Source organism: Ammospiza nelsoni, chromosome 6 (assembly GCF_027579445.1).
Source record: "Ammospiza nelsoni isolate bAmmNel1 chromosome 6, bAmmNel1.pri, whole genome shotgun sequence".
NCBI lineage: Eukaryota > Metazoa > Chordata > Aves > Passeriformes > Passerellidae > Ammospiza > Ammospiza nelsoni.
The window spans coordinates 44,837,067-44,850,790 of record NC_080638.1 but is presented as its reverse complement, the minus strand read 5'-3'; the positions used below and the strand labels follow the sequence as shown (position 1 = coordinate 44,850,790).

Genomic DNA, 13,724 nt, shown 5'->3' with positions numbered 1-13,724 from the left:
ATAATGTAATTTTAATGAGTAATGAATACCATCAAAACCCATTAATAAGTCATGTCAGAAGTCGGGTAATCTAAATTTCAACACAAACAGCCCATCTCTTAGGATGGTGCCATCATTCTCCAGCACAGACTCACACTTTAAAGCTTTGGACACAGATATAATGATTTTTTTTTCCAAAGCAGACAGCCATAAATATGTTAAATACTTGCTATGTTATCTTTGTAATTTTTCATTCCTTTGGACTGAATTCCATCCTGCCTTGTGGGTCAAAGACAGTCCAGGAGCTGCTCTGGAAAACAGCATTGTTGATTCTTGTGTGGCCTGTACCCTACACACTTGCATTGAATTTGATCATTTAAATAACTGCCTGGCAGTTTTCTGCACTTTGGTGAAGCTTACAAAACTGAATCTTATTATTTTTTAATTTTATAAAATATTTTCACAGAACATAATAGCTGATTTTTTTTTCCTCTCCTTCTGTTCCCCCTCTTCCTTTTTTGGTTAGTAAAACCAGTATTTGGTTTAACTTGAGATTTGATGGAAGATAGCCAGCTGGAAATATCTGTTTGGATTGTCTTTAATTGTAACTAAACTTAAAAACTGCTTTGGGGTCCTACTTGTCAGAAGCACAATTGTACCTTAATTACTCCAGAGTTAAAAGAAGATTAAAATTTGAATGTGGAAGCCCAGGAACAACTTCAGCATCTAGGTAAGTAACAGGTGTGGTTAGTCAACACTTTGGTACACAGCATAAGTGATCCTGACAACACTGTCTTCTGCCTCTGTGAAAGGATGATGAAATTGCTGCTGACAAAGAACACGGGTAGTGGGAGCTTTAGGTCTCACTTGTAACAAAAATGAAGTCAAAGGACTGAGATATTTTACTTTGAAGACATCAAATTACCTGTTCAGATGTAATTCTGAGCAGCACATCTTGCCAGGGGCTAAAGTGAACCGTGCAAAAGAAGGGAGGAGCGGATCCAAGCTCCATGAGGACTTAAATCCTCCATAACTGCAGAAAACTGGAAAACATCCAAACAGCTTTGTGTGCTGTACCTGCAAAGAATACATGATAATAAAAAATATTATATATATATATATATACACATATATATACACTTCACAATGAGTGATCTTTGAGTCACTTGATGGGGTTTAGCAGCTTCAATTAACTCAAAGTAGGCTCTTTGTGAAATCCTAATACAGAATCATGAATTCCAGGCAAAAGAAAACACAAAGGCTGCGAAAACAAAAGGAGAATACAGGAGATTTTATAACTGAGGAGAAGCTAAAGAACAGATATTGTTTTTTCTGAGATTAAACACTAAAGAAAGATCATCTCACAGTAGTGATCATCAATATGATCCCAAAGGAGGCACTACCAAGTGCTGACACAGAATTTATCCAGCACAGGCAGTCACCCAGCCCCATAATAAAGTGGTTTAGGGGACAGTAGCCTTCTGGCAATATAGATATGAAAATAACTGTAAAAGGGAGATCAAGTAAGAACCCAAGGAAGCACAGTACAGTGAGATGAGAAAAAGACCAAGGTTTTCATTTTCATTGTAAAAAAGAATATTCCCATTAGGAGTGAATGATTGTTGTCCATCTCTTTGTACAGTGGAAATCCAAAGCAATTAATAGAAAGTCTCACTATGTTTCCATGTATGATAAGTAGCCTTATGTTGAGTCTTGTTAAAGAATTAGTAATTTTTCGTCTGCTTAAAAAATCAAGATTTTGTTAAAAAATCTCCACTGAAATTCTTTAAGACTTCAAAGGAATGGCATCTGGAAGGCAAATACAGGTGCATAAGAAAAGAAAAATCTCTTTATTATTACATCTTGAAATGCTACATTCAATCCATCATAATGAATAAAATAACCTACAATTTAACAGCATACCAACAGCATTTTTAAGGAACCAGGTGGAGAATCTACAAGCACAGCTGAAAAATTGTGTGGCATGTTTCATCAGGATTGCTCATGAATATTCATATCACATATTTAGACTAATGTAAAAGGCCACTGTCAAGCAGAAAGCATGAGTCAGATCCCAGGAGCCTATTCAAAGTTCCAGGCTTTTTTTTAATTTTTGATATTGTTTACTTTGCACCTTTCAGTCATCTCGATATACAACCCTAGGCTCATCTTGATCTGCCCACAGTACAGATGGCCAGAATCAGCACCTAAAATTCAAATTACATTTGGTAGACATAGGATGGATTAGAGGTAATTAGGACCTCGTTTTGTTGCAGTAATTATAATTCTGACATGCTAGAAAATTCTATCACTCTTTAAGTCATTTTAATTCCTAAAGGGAAATAATCCCCACCCGATGATTTGCTGTTGTCTCAAACAATTCCAGCTTGACTCACACTTTTCACACTTCTTTACAGAAGCCACCAAAAAAAAAAAAAAAATCTGTATATTCAGTATGGTGTTTATCTTGAGTACTGAACTGTGGAAGGTGTTACAAAAGACAGCTCGGAGTTTGTGCCATTGCCCCATAGATAGTTGGCAGGAAGGATCCTTGTGCAGCAATGCAAAGCTGCATGGGGAAACGAGCAGGTGGGCTGCAAGCCTGGAGATGACTCCTCTGACACCACTGGATAGATAAACCCCTTTTGAGAAAATTCTGGAGCAGAGATTAAAAGTCTGGATACAGATCAACAGGACAATCCCCATTCTTTCTGCTCTAGAGGGAGCAACTTAAAAGCACTCCTGTATGGCTATAGGGAATCACTGCTAGAACTTCAAACCCCTTCTTATGGCAAAAGATCACAAACCAGTCCACTTTATCTGAGGAACAATGCAGTGGAAAGCAGCAAGAATACCCAATCAGATGATTATAAAGAAATTATTTTGATCAGGACTACACAGCCTCCATGGAGTCACTCCCTAACATTGCTTATCAAGCTGATAGTTGCTGGCTGTCTTTCTATCCTCTGATTTACCTTAGAATTATCCAATTGTAGAATTAAGTTGGAAAAGGCCTTCTAGGTCACCAAGTCAAATCACTTCCCCAAGACTGCCAAATCCACATTAAACCATGTCCCTGAGCAGCACAGCTACACCTCTTTTAAGGACCTCAAAGAATGATGACTCAGCCACTTCCCTGGGCAGTCCATTCCAATGCTTGACAGCCCTTCCAGTGAAGAATCTTTCCCACATATCCCATCTAAACTTCCCCTGGCCCACCTTGAAGCCGTTTCCTCTTGTTCTACTAATTATTACTGGGGAGAAGAGACTGATCCCCATCTCACTGCAGCTTCCCTTCACAAAGCTGTAGAGAGTGATAAGGTCTCCCCTGAGCTTCCTATTGTCCTAAACAACTCCCTGGGCTAAACAACCCCAGCTCTCAGCTCCTCCTCATAAATCTTGTGCTCTGGACCCCTCACCATCTTCATTGCCCTTCTCTGCACACACTCTGGCACCTCAAGGTCTGTCTTGTCGTAAGGGGCCCAAAACTGAATACAGAATTCAAGGTGTGGTGTCACCAGAGCCAAGTACAGGGGGATGAGCCCTTCCCTTGTCCTGCAGGTCACACTATTTCTGATAGAGGCCAGGATGCCATTGGCCTTCTTCACACAGACTCATGTAGAGATGGCTGTTGACCAGCACCCCCAGGTCCTTTTTCACAGGGCAGGTTTCCAACCATTCTTCCCCAGCCTGGAGCAGTACATGGGATTATTGTGACCCAAGTGCAAGACCTGGCACTTGCTTTGTTGAAGCTCATGCAATTGGCCTTGGCCTACTGATCCACTGCAGAGCTTTCCTACCCTCCAGCAGATCAACACTCCCACCCAACTTGGTGTTACTTGTTACTGACTGAGGGTGCACTCGATCCCCACATCCAGATCATTGATGAAGATATTGAACAGGACTGGCCTGAATATTGAGTATTGAAGAAAACCACTGATCACCAACCCCCAGCTGGATATTACTCCACTCACCACCATTCTTTGGCCCTATCCAACCAGACAGTTTTTAATCCAGTGATGAGTGCACCTGTCTAAGCCATGGATAGCCTTTTATTATTATATTTAAGAAAAGAAAGTTATCTCCTTTCTTCCAGGCTCTTTTTTACAATGCTAGAGATTGAGTACTGATAAAACAGACAAATTAAAACAGATCTGTAACACACTTAATATTCTGATGTGTCATGCTGTAGCCCTTCTCTGCAGTAAGCTGACACTCAACCACAGTATTTCCCTTTCTTCACTGCAGACAATTTGTAACTAACACAGTGATTTTCATTACACATTCCTTTGAACACAGCAAAGAATAATATATTAAACTGGAAACACTGGCAGCTTGCTTGGCCCTAAAGTCAACCACTACTTGCTTAATTCAGCACCATCACAGCTGCATGGCAACAATAGTCCCTAGAGTTACAAAACATAAGAAGGAATCAAGGCCAAATCCAATCAACATATCTGCCATGTCTCCCAGGCACCTTCCAGACCATTGAGGAATGTCTCTCTAAACCATTGCACAAGTTTTGCTTGTCCCTGACAAAAGACACTTTTGTGTTGTTCACTTTCCACGCAGGGTCAGCTGGTAAACCAGTTCCAAAGAAACCTAAATCTCCTTCCATAACTCCATGCAATTTGGGAAACCATGGAGTAATCTTCAGGTGGAGACCAAAATCTATGAGGCAAAGGAACTGCTTCACCACAATCTAAGCCTCACGCTACAGAGGACAGAATTCTAGCGGTGCATTCAGAAAATAAATAATAGTGAATAAAAAAGTGCTAAGGAAGGAGCTAGAAACTTCTGCTTAGACATTGCAACCAATCTAAGCATTTTCCATAGGTATCATTATGGGCTGTTTATAGGAAGCATAAAGAGAAGCAGAAAGGATAGTATTTAGGATAGAAGTTGTTCTAATATGAGATACTCTGCCAAATACAGTGTTCCAGTCAATTTGAATCTCAGGGCTCTTCATAATCACAGTGACAATATTGTACTGTCACTTCTATCTTCCAAAAGGGATTGCTTATTTGCTTTTCCCAAAAAACTCTAATATACATTATGGCAGCTAAGCCCAAATAGAATCAGGAAAGAACTTCAAGGGAAGAAATGCAGTTACATGTTTAGGATTCAGTCTTCCCATAAATCTTCCCACCTTACATTGTTCTTTTAAGAAAAGTTAAAAAATGCAACATCCAAAATTTGAATGCTGAATTTATACTTCATTTCTCACATTATTTTTTTTCTAATAGTATTGAAGGAAAGCAGCACCTTATGAGTCTGCTGCAGTGACCAAAAAATATGGAACAACTGTTGGCATTGCCACATTTCATTGATGTAAATTATGTTAAATTCATGCAAAGCTCCACTAGGGAGAGATTGAATACAGACAGATCCAACCCATCTTCTGAGTTACTGAATTGTCTCATTGGTTCAGGGAACAGACTTATGTTCTGATTTTGATTTACAAAGAGAAATGAAAAGAGATTGGGTTTGGTTTGTTTGTTGCTACATGTATATTGCTATAGATGAACCTGATGAAATTCCTTTGCCAAAATCCAGTTATGAAGAAAAGGAGCTGAAGAAGCAACATAGAATGACTGGAAGTTACAGAAAGGTACAAATCTCAGCCAGGTTTGTTAACTACATTATTTTGCACAGTTCTGTAACAATACACTGGACAACAGTGAGTTCCATTCTCTGGGCCACTATAAAGATGATGCATGAAATATCTCTTTAAAACTTTTTTCTGTGAATGACTTAGTTCCATGGATTAACAACCCCAGAAAGCAACAGCTTCTGTATGCTGTAGAGCAAGCAGCACCAGCCAAACACAATGTAGGGAAATCCCTTTCCTGGCCTGTGAGCATGCACAGATTTCTACATGGAGGCATCAATATGTGCCAATAAACGGAATAATCTCTTGGTGGTAATCTAGATATTTCTTCCCTAATATTCAAATAGAAACAATCCATTTGATCCCTTGCGGCACTTACATTGATCTAAACAGATAATGCAAAGGGGAAAGGTTGCCTAAATCTCAGACACAGCCCTGTCTATTTTTCAGTCAGAAGTATTTTGACATGCTACTCTGGACTGTATTTCATAATGAAACATGCTGTGCTTTTGGCAGATGATGGCTTGTACCCATCTGGCAAAACATGAATCACAGTCAGAAACATAGCCTAACGGTTGTTATGAATTTAGGACAAGTCAAAGCTACAGCATTAAAAGCAGCTTTCACATTTCCTCTGGATGATGTGGTCTCCTAAGCTTCAGTGTGCAAGTTCAAGCCTGTGTTTATTATAGGTTGACTTAAACAGTACTAGTAAACATTGTGGCACTCTCAAGTTTTCAGCAGTCAGCAGGGATAAGTGACTACAAGAAGCAGAACTGAAAATAATTGCCTTTGAGTCTATTCAGCAAGTAGAAAACTGTTGTTATTATATTGCAAAGTTTCCACGTTGCTAGAGTTTCATACCTCCTTGACGTTTCTTGCAGGCATCTCCTCTGGGCACTGACTCTTCCCTGTCCTCGCAGCAGCCAAATGACTCCAGTTCCCACCAACCCACTCTTTTATAACATTCTTCTCATTGGCTACAGCTGTGGCCTGTTAAAGTCAGGCCTGTTCCAAATCTCTAGCAATTGGTTCAGCTGAAACTCCTTAAGGGGTAAGATTACTTTCTATACTACCTTTATTTTCTTATATTGTATCCCCCTACAGAAAACCCCGTTTGTTTCTTCAGAGCCAAAACTGGCCACAGAATTATAGAATAACATTTCCATTTATCTATGGGGTTTATGGCTTGCAATTAGATACAAATGTGAAAATCAATTAGTTTAAATGGAGAGAAATTATGCAGGTTCCAAAATGGCTTTTGAATAAGGATTTCACCAGAAGTTAGCTGCCACAACCCATATCTGAGACAGGTAACAACTGACCAGTATCTTTTTCAGCCATTTCAATCATGTCAAGGGTTTTTAAAGACATCACATCACATAAAAAGAGAGATCTTTTTTCCGTCTATACTATCTCCCTGGTTATTTCCATCCATGATGATATAGCAAAATCTGCTTTTATTTGCTACAGGAAGTGGCAGACTGATTTATCCCAGAGAAAGTTCTTGCTTTCTCCTCTAAATTTATCCTCTGAGTAACATCACAGATTTCATAACATTGTATTAAGGAAAAAACCCTGGCCTATCTTCATACTGTATCATTTGTTTGGTGTCTTGAGTATAAATTTAATTTCAGACTAGTTGGAAAACTAGGATAGTGACACAAAAGTTCACTGACAATTATTGGCCTTTCTCTTTGGCACATATTTTTAATTTTTTTAATTACTCCTCATTCAAGAAGCACAAGAAAATAAAAATATTAAAAATTAAATACTTTTTGAATTATATGTGTTTACACCACACAGCAATGGCATATAGTTAAACAGTATTTCTTGCACATTAATTACACATCCATAAATTTTTTAGTTAGAGCACACACTAATACTTCGAACAACAGAAAAGAATGCAACAAATACATGGAAACTGGAGTGTGTTTGTCAAGTTCCAAAATTACTTGACTGGAATACTCAGACTGAAAGTATATCCTACTCTTACCCTTGTAGAAATGGACCCACTGTTGAATTTGGTTTGACAGACAGTAATCTTTTAAAGAAACAAGCCTAGAATGATTGAAATACAGAGGCACCTTTGAGTATTTAATAGGATGTTTCCTCCAACTTAAAGTAAGACCATTCTGACAATTGGCAGGATTAAGCCAATTTAAAAAGGATCAGGACCAAGCCTTCCGAGTCTAAAATCAATAATTTGGAAGGCCAAACATATTCTGCACATCACAACAAGGAAGAGGAAATTTGGTGCAGCCAGGATTCAGATTGTGGAGATATTCAGAAGCTACCAGTGAAAAATAACATGGACCATTACTGATATAGCTTGAACTAAACTCCAAAAGCTAAATTCAGCAGAAAAACATGAACAGCCTTGAACAGTAAAAAGATTTGCCTCCACAGGACTTTGCCACTGCAACTTTTACACACAGATGAACTGCAATCTCTAGGTCCAGAGAAGTTAAGCTTATTCTTTACTTGCTCAATTGGGTATTTGAGATAGAAAGAGCTGAGATAGAAAGAGCTCCTACTTTCTCACATGCTCCTTTTCCCACATAAGAGTAAGCTCATAGCTTAATCATGCTGTCCATGCACAAGTCTGTAAAGAGGTGAATAATTAATGTTTCAATTTTGCCTTTTTTCCCAATGAAATGGCTAATTTTGCATTTGAATATATCATTGTCATTGTTATTACCCATGTGTTATTTGCACTGTGACTTGGGTTTAATTCTAAATTCATTTACTTCCCAGGATTTTCTAAGCATCTTACTCCCCATGCTCAGGGACTATATTTCTGAGAATTTTAAAATTCTATTAAAACCAAAATAATTGGTTACTTGTACCATTAGAGTGTGCCTGCAGGTATAATCTAGTACAAGTTCCAAACCCCTAGAAATTATACCAATTAAATAATGTACATACTGCTAAAATCCTCTGAGCCACTCTAAGTGTTATAAAACAAAGCTTTACAACATCCTTTTAGTATATGCAACAACGAGCTGAATTCTCTTAATATTTTGCCTTGAGACTTAAAAAATAATAATAGAGAAGGCTGCAATTTTGCTTTATTGGGTACCTTTTCCACCTGCAGGTAAGGGGCAGCAAAGCTACCCAGGAGAGCAAGGAGGAGCTCATTGAACAGTCATAGCAAAACAAGATCCTTTTAAAGGATTTTGGTTCTGCAGAAGAAGCCTAGAAGATAGATAGGAGCAAATAAAGCTGTTTCAATGTAAAGAGCTCCATTAAATGCTTGAATGGCCCTTCCTAATGAATAAAGCTCTCTGGGATGGAGTAGTAAGTCAGTAAAGCAGGTGCTATGCTGAGGGGCAGACACTGCAATGCAATTGCCAGCTAGGTTGTCTTTTTCTGCCCATTCAAGATAATCACTTCAGCGCCCATAATGCATCTTTGTGGAAGTTATAGCCACAAATCAAGAGTTTTAAACCCTTTAGCAACAGCTGAAATTGTTCTGTTTGGAGACAGAATGGAGAACACTGAGGAAATACAAATAGCAGAACAGAGGCAATTCAGTTCTGTTACAGTTTTTCTGAGAAACGAATGGGCTGACCAGGATTAACCAAGCTAATATTACACAGTGCTTTGTCCTTCTCCAGCAGTTTCCATCTGGGCTTCAGTATTTCCTTGAGGAAGGAAAGCATTTATTTCCCTTTCGTGTTTGGACAGCTAAAGAACAAGAAATGAAGAGGACTTTTCAAAGCTGCAAGTTTCAAAATTAGCTGAATTCATAGCCCTCAAATTCAAATTCCCTTTCTCCAAGTTCAACAGCACTTCCAGAAGGGTAGCATTAGTATTTTTTTCATACCATATACACTGTTCAATTAAAAATACAAAAATTGGTTGATTTTTTTTAATAAAAAAAATAAAATCACATAAATTTGTGAGAAGGGAAGTGTCAAAGAATTTGTTAATACCCCCAAAAAACTAAATTAAGCCTTTAATTTCATATTGATGAAATTATATGAATTTATATGTATAGAAGGGATTTATTTGGGCACTTTTGTTGTTTTTCTTAAGGTTTTGTTTAAGTGTTTAAACATAAGAAATGAAAGCTGATTTTTCCACTGAAACAAAATGACTGACACTTTTCAATTAAAATCGTGCCTAGTGCATTAAAGTTGCCACTTTCACATTTCCTACTTTAGAAAACCACACAGCACTCATTGGTTCTCAGAAAGAGTTGGGTTTGTATTAAAAACTTGGTTCAATTGCAACTATTTTTTTCAATAGTAAAACTGGCATCATGAAAGAGTCCAATTCCTTGTGCTATTTGCTTTTTGTTTGAATCCATGCTCCATAAGTAGCTCAGTAACTCACTAAAGCGCTGGGATAATGAAGTTCAGCCACCTTGTCCTAGCTTTGAATGTGAAGGAGATACAGAGCAAGATTGATACTGCGAGTCTTTGCCATAAACCTAATTATTTCCATTATTTCCTAATTATTTCCTAATTATTTCACCTTCAAAAAACTCTCCAAAATAAGGCTCCCACTGAAAGAAAGCATCCCTCATTCTACCATGATGGCAATCCTGTTCACAAAGGCAGAGAAGCCTGGTGAACTCAAAGCCACAGGATGCTTCTCACCTTCATGCCCCAAATATGCTTGAAATCAGCTTAAAGTTAGCTGTTTGTAATTTCATTTCTTAGTCTAAGTTAATTTGAATATGTGCTAAAAGGTGTCATAAAAGTCTCTGATAACTCCAGGTAACTACATCAAACAAGATTTAAACTCTGACAGCAGATTAATCCTTTGAGAACCAATTCATACTTTATTTTTTGGTTTTGTTTATATTTAGAATGGTTCAATTGCTGCTTCTTGGGAAAAAGAAATAATTCCACTCGTCTAATACATATTAGAAGACACATTGGATAAGAACTTAAATTCTACCTCAGAATTTCTCTTGCAATATGGGATTTATAATTTTACACTGTATTTCCATTTCTTTGTCCCCAAAATGCAAATAATAAATGACTATGTAACTTGCATGGATTTATCAGCATAGAGGATGCTTTGGGAAATCCTACTGAAGAATCTATTTTTAAAATACACTTAACTCTACTTAAACCTTTTGAGCATTTGTTAGATTGCATTAGAAGAGTTTGTATGCATTGGTATAAATTTTCTGTAACATACACATCCCTACTGCACCTGATCAGATCGCTATACCTGTGTGCTTTGTTGATACCTCTCATTGCACCAACAATTCAGTTAATCTGGCTATTTTCTTAAACCACCATTTTTCTCATCAGCTGCTACTCCTCTATTATTTGGCACCCTGCTGTGTGCATAAATTCTAATTACTGGTCTCTCTTGGCACCTCAGTACTTCTCAGACGTGATGGAACTTCTGCTTTACATTTCATTTCAAAGCATAAGGTGGTTATCTCATCACAGATGAAATCTTTGAATTCTTTTAAAAGTAAATAATACCTTTCAAACTTGGAAATGGAGAAAGTATGGCAGTCATCAGTGATCCACCGTGAAGGCTTTTTAAACACTTCATTTTTATCTTACTTGAAGTATTTTATATCTTTTAAATAAAGAGGCTAACATGAGATGAATTACCTTTCTGCCTAACAGCAGTGTGTCTTGCATTAATGACCAATTACACCTACATCCAAGAGCAGACTTGAGCTAAGAAAAGTAATAGGATTTAAACTTGAAATTACACTGAACATAACTGTAGCACTTTTGCATCTCTTTTCACTTATGAGATCTTAGAACTGGTATAATAATTCTATTTTTAACACAAGACAACATTTTCTAAGTTTACAGCTGTATTCAATGATCTTAAGGTTTTTTCCAATTCTAAATTAGTCTATGATTTTTCCAAGAAAAAATGTCAAGTACTGTCTTTGAAACCCATGACCAGCTAATGTTTTCTGGGCATCAACCAGAGAACCCAAGAAACTGAGCTTTTGGGCTTCTGGGTTCAGTTTTTCCTTAGACTCCTCATGTTAATTCCCTAACGTCACTTAGTGTGTCTCTTTTCTCCTCTGCAGAAAGAGGACACTGCTTTATCTTTGTCAGGACAGCGCTACAAGTCCTACTCAACAGTATTGGGAAATCACTCTCAGTACCTTCAAGTGCAAGGCACTCAAAATTCTTTGGCCAACAGTTTGCTGCCACACAGAAGGAATGTGTACTGCAGTTCCAGCTGCCCTTTAAGATGTAGACTTGAGTGATTTTTCTCCCCCACCGAATCACCAAGTGTAATACAGACTTACACATTTTTAAAATATTTTGTCTTTCTTTCTCTAATACAGGTAGAGTCTTTATTTACTTTTTACTGCAAAAATACTTGTCCTCCCTTTGACAATAATTTGGAACAAAAATATATATTTTCCTGAGAAAGTAAGGACAGGGAAGTACTATAAAAGTGTTAAACCAAGGCAAAGGGTGGTTTTGTGCAATTTTAAAATGAAACTACACATATTTATGATGTTATCATTAGAGTAATAAGAGTAATTTGATTGTTTCACACAGATTCCCATAGGAAGATGATACTTTTTACCATAGGATTCTTTCAGTCTAACTCAAAAAGACAAAATAAGAAGTAGCAGATTGCCAGTTTTTTCATGAACACTTTTTTGAGTTCATAAACTTCACTCCAGCACAAGGTGCTAAATTCAATACTAGAAAATCCATGAGAGCCTAAGTGGCCCATGATATAATACTCAGGGCTAGACAGAATGATCCTTCCTGACTAAACAAAACTATGAATACATTTTATCTCCAGCATCCTTCCTATAACCTCACCTAAGACATGGATACTTATCTTTTAATGTAATTTTTAACTCAAAAAATATTTAGCACAGATTTTCACAAATTACAGGTCACTTCAATGACTGGATTGTGATTTGCAGATTCTAGAGCATCTGTTGATAAAAGCCACCTCCTATTCCCATGCTGTCAACTTAATAATGCAATCCTTATTCCAAAAAAACTCCAGCTGTTCTCGTGGAATAAGGCTTGAGTGGGGAAAATGACTCACAGCCCTTCTGTGAACAAACGGACACCTACAATTCTTTCCTGAAACAGCAGGCTGCACTGTATAAACTGCATCCATTATCTGCCAAGTTGAGAGTTTTGCCTGTCATTAGAATGAAAATTGTCTGGCAGCCTTAGAGGCTGCATTGACGTGCCACTTACATGGCCTGAAACTAAGTCTGAACGCCAGGTATCTGCCAGGCTGACCACCATTAGTGCTGTGTAACAAATGAAAAGTTAACCAAACCCTGTTTCTGAGACTATATCCAAAAATATTTAGTTGTATTAAAATATTTTAGTGGCTGTAATGTATTGCCTTCCTGCTTTGAATCAGGCATTGAAGTTTTGGAAGGGAAGCTGAGGAATTTCGTTTGCAATCACAGAGTTGGTCTTTACAGACCTTAGAAAAACTTGTCATTTAGTTAATAAGTCTCGGAAAAACTGAAGCTCTCATTTTCAATAAGAACATATTTTAGAGACTTGAAATTTTCCAAGGGCCCAGGTTCTAAAGAAAATTTTCCATCATCTTGGAGGCCTTCTGATGAGTCTCTGCTTTGTCCACAACCCCACACCTGTGGTCTGTCAAACAGGAGAGTTTAGACTACACCTGCACCAGAACATACCTGATGAAGGAATTTCCATGTGTTCCTTCACCACAACCTCTGTAATCTTTCAGTAATGTGCTTGGAGTGATTTAGATTCTGTTCCTTTTTCCTCTAGTCACATTAATGAATATGACGGTATTAAGTTGCCAATACATCCATGGTTCCTGAAAGATAAAAAAAATCTTTATTTAGAAAATTGTTAACAAATCAAGCATCCTAAAATATTGCTGCTCCCTTAGTTATTTACCACTGGAATAAAAAAGAATGAGAGTAGTTTAGGGACCCTTGAGGAATCACTGAAGAACTGAAAAAACAAATAAATATGTCAACATTTCACCTTCTTTAAAAAAATGAGCCATTTTCAGATACAGGTGACTCGTAATATTTTCTCTGAGAATGTTTTCACTCTTACTTGCTTTTCTTCAGCCTTCTCCCCTACATCTAGGTCATGTCCTTAAATGGTCAAAGTTGAATAGCTTGGGTTCTGGAATCTAATTTTGTCTGAGTTTCAGCAAT

The 13,724-nt window shown here is 37.5% G+C and overlaps 1 long non-coding RNA gene across 1 annotated transcript; it reads right to left on the bottom strand.

Moving 5' to 3' along the window:
* Positions 1-445: 445 nt before the first annotated feature.
* On the bottom strand, positions 446-6,507 carry LOC132074062 (uncharacterized). Its single transcript, XR_009418578.1, has 3 exons — positions 6,455-6,507; positions 905-1,056; positions 446-804 (listed from the first exon to the last, which is right to left on the bottom strand). It is a non-coding gene; the product is annotated as an uncharacterized LOC132074062 (long non-coding RNA).
* Between the last annotated feature and the right edge of the window lie 7,217 nt (positions 6,508-13,724).